The sequence below is a fragment of the Trachemys scripta genome, chromosome 11 (genome assembly GCF_013100865.1).
Source record: "Trachemys scripta elegans isolate TJP31775 chromosome 11, CAS_Tse_1.0, whole genome shotgun sequence".
NCBI classification, from domain to species: Eukaryota; Metazoa; Chordata; order Testudines; family Emydidae; genus Trachemys; species Trachemys scripta.
The window spans coordinates 40,182,843-40,186,792 of record NC_048308.1 but is presented as its reverse complement, the minus strand read 5'-3'; positions in this window follow the sequence as shown (position 1 = coordinate 40,186,792).

Below are 3,950 nucleotides of genomic sequence, written 5' to 3'. Positions count from 1 at the left end.
CAGTAGGCTCTGAAAATCACTGATGATTTTTGTCCTAAGGTTATGCTGGTTGGCACCATCTTCCTAGCTGCCTCTACAATCAGTTTCTTCTAAATTCAGTCATGCCTATTGCCAAGTAGGATGCAAGGCTATGAGGGCAGTCAAAGGAATTGAAAACCCTAAGGATCTCTATCCTAGCCGTTCTCAAACTGTAAGTCAGGACCCCAAAGTGGGTCGTGACCTCATTTTAATGGGATCGCCAGAGCTGGCGTTAGAATTGCTGGGGTCCAGGGCTGAAGCCCGAGCCCCACCGCCCGGGGCCAAAGCCTGAAAGCTTCAGCCCTGGGTGGTGGGGCTCAGGTGACAGGCCCCCCACCTGGGGCTGAAGCCCTTGGGTTTTGGCTTTGCCCCCCCACCCCCCCACCCAGGGCAGTGGAGCTCAGGCAGGCTCAGGCTTCATTCCCTCCTCCTGGGGTCATGTAGTAATTTTTGTTGTTAGAAAGGGGTTGTGGTGCAATGAAATTTGAGAAGCCCTGCTATCCACATTATTTGTATTCACTGCCCTGGCCATGTCTGACTGCTGGCCATCCTCACACCCACTTTCCCCGACACACCAGAGCTTACTTCAGTGTGGGACTAGAATATTTCCGCCCATTGATGAGTACTGTACACATTACCCCATGCTACCAGTCAGATCTTGTGAGGTGGTGAACACCTCCAGTCAAGTTTTCCTAGATGGGGCCTTCTGCTCTACTTTCAACAATGCTCAGCAGCCTGAGGGATCAAGTCCTGCATTCTAAGATCTCAGGACTAAACTAGATGCTGTCACCAAGGAAGAAAAGTGACTTGATTCTTTACCAGTTTGTAAAATCTGTAAGTCGATCAAGGAAACTGGAGAAGTGATTGTCCCATTTGACTTGAAAATGGCAAAGATTAATAAAAACTAACCATTCCTTTGTTATAATTCAGGAATACCATTTGTGAATGTTTTCCTGCAAGTTATTGTGGTTTGCACTACCTCAGGATACAGCCATGTCTTATAGTCCCCAAACACAGCATCATTGTGTTCTAAGAGGTACTTATATGGCTCCCCTTTCCATTGTATCTGAGCACCTGACCATATACTGATCCTCAAAATACCTGTGAGGGAAGGCAGTGCTACTGGCCCCATTTTATACAGGCAAAACTGAGGTCCAGAGAAACTCTATAACATGCCCAAGGTCACAAAGGAAACCTGCGGTGGAGCAAAGATTGAACTCGGCACTGCTGAGTCCCAGGCTCATACCTGAAACATGGGACCAGCCCACCTCTCTAAGGACCTAATCTTGATCCAGAAGAAAATTAAAAGTTGTTAGAAAAGTAATTTTGTGCAGTTCTTCAGCCTTTGGGAAAGTACCCCATTTTCACCATTGGGAAGGGGTCAGGTTAGATTAGGAGTATTAAATAGCTTGACTCAATAAGAAATCATTTAATACTAGAGGAATGGACTCCGTTATTAATACTTACCTGAGATAAATCCTAAACAGCTGTAAGAGTAATTTATCAACAATATCCCCAGGTCTCTTAAGCAGAAAGATAAAGAAGAATGCATTCAAATGTTAGCTTTCCATGTTTTCCACTCTCCATCTTAATGATACACTAGCCTGATCAATGACCTGAACAATGGGTTTGGGGAAAACAAAGAAAAAAGAAAGCAGATTTATTTGAAATCTCACTTTCCTCTTTCTGCAAAGTAGTGGTGACTTGCTGAAACTGAAACTCTGCTTCTCTGCTGTCTTGTGAGTGCACTGATTACCGCCAGCTTCGAGTGTTAGCATCTGACTAAAGCCAACAATAGACAAGGAGATGCAGGTTTTTTACAGTAAGGGCATATCACCATAGCCCTGCACTGGGGGCAATGCAGAGGTTCAGTCCTCTGAACGAGCTCTGAGGGGGTTAGGCCTGAAGGCCCGTGCGGTGTTGGGGAGTGTGGGAGAACAATGCTATTGCACCCACTCCTCTGTGTGCCCAGTCAACTCTGCTGGCCAGTGCAGTGCGATGAGGCTGTTGGTCCCACCCCCTGTTAGATGCTAGTGCCTTTTGTTGCAGATGCCACAGTAGCTTTCACTTCCTCCCATACCTTCTTACACCCTCTTCAGAGGATGCCAGATAGCTATAGGGGTGCTAGGTGTTGGTGAGCTTCAGAGAGGTAGCTAAGAGCATCACTTGGTTTTCTTAAGATATTAGCAGCTGCACAGAAGCTTGGGATGTTGGTCAATCCCAGACAATCAGTGGGAATAGCTGAGCAGGGGAGCGGAAGGCTTTTCAGAATTGCTGTTAAAGCAAGAGCAATGAAGGTAGCATGAAGGCCTTTGCTTGAATTGGAGGAACCCTCTACAATGGGCCTCCGTGCAGTGGTGGCAGGGATTAAGGAATACAGTGTGTAAGAAGAACTATAAGAGAAGGGGATGACAGATCACTTCCGAAAGACACCAAAGATAAGGTGGGGTCTGTATGCTGTTGATGTGTAAGGTGACCAGATGTCCCAATTTTATAGGGACAGTCCCAATATTTGGGGCTTTTTCTTATATAGATATCTATTACCCCCCACCCCCTGTCCCGATTTTTTACCTTTGCTATCTGGTCACCCTATTGATGTGCAACATGGATTTTTCTGATTATTACTGAGAATATTTGGATTCATAACTCAGGGCTGATAGTTTGCCATAGAAGACATTTCTCATCCAGTTGGCATATCTCTGTTTCTGTACTACTTCATTTGGTAGACACTGATTCCTTTCCCTCTCCCCTAACCTTATGCTATATTTTAAACAGCTCAAGCCCCAGCATAGCTGCCTGCCCTTTACTTCTGTGATTGCACAGCAGTATCCTCAACGATTTCAGCAAGAACTCACACAGCTTGGCTGAGAATGGGCCAAATTCTGCCTGGAGTGACTTCACTGGGGTTACATGGCTGTGAAGAAGGCAAAATTTAGGCCAGAATGATCATTGTTTACTCGAGACCAGCAGAGATAGATCACACATTAGGCCAGAGTCAGAGGTAACATAAGATATAAACATGTAGTTACATGTATATAAATATTGGTAGATAATTTTAATCAAATGCATATTATAAAGGTTGCCTTGTGCCAACCAGAAAGTATTTAAATATTTGGAATTGCCTCTTCCCGTTACCCCCTCCCCTAGTCTACAGGCCAACTTTAAGCTAATCCTAACCTTACCTTTAGTTGTCAGCCTTGCCCTGCTTTTCATGCACTTCATATGAAGGAAAGGCAAGTAGATGAGAATGAAAGACAGAATCACATAGAGGTAACATAAGATATAAATCAGTGCAAGTGACTACTGCAAATTGGTGTAAATTACATGCTGAGAAGGGCAGGGTCGTAGCATAACCAACAGGAAGGTTTCTCTACCCAGGCCCCAGATTCAAACCATTATTGAGTTTGTGCAAGTCAGACCATCATAGTCTTCACACTGCCCCAACCTAACCCGACTATGTTGACTTATTCCAGCCTTCAACCATGTAACTTACCATAAATGTCAATTCTATAGTTGGGCTCTGTCTTTTGGGTGTGTCACATGAGTATGGGTGGCTTTAAAAAAACTGGGAAGACTGAGTGGCTGATTTAAAAAACAAATTGTGTTGCTATTGCTCACTAGAGTCTAACGACTTTAAACTGGCCATATTTAGGATAGCTATATATATATTCATACTCCTAATATTAATAATAATGTTGAATTGCTATCTTTGCCACTTGGAATGTTCCTCTGTTATAATACTTCTACGGCACTTCTTAAAATAAAACATATATTGGTGACATGGAATCTCCTCAGAGCCAGGAGGAAATACCATAACAAGCAGCGTCACAGGAATCAGCATATCTGGTTGCCTTTGTTGAAATTTTCCATCATTGTACCATGCCATATTACATTGCCCAGAAAGTTTTTATGCACCAAACCATTAATTAATA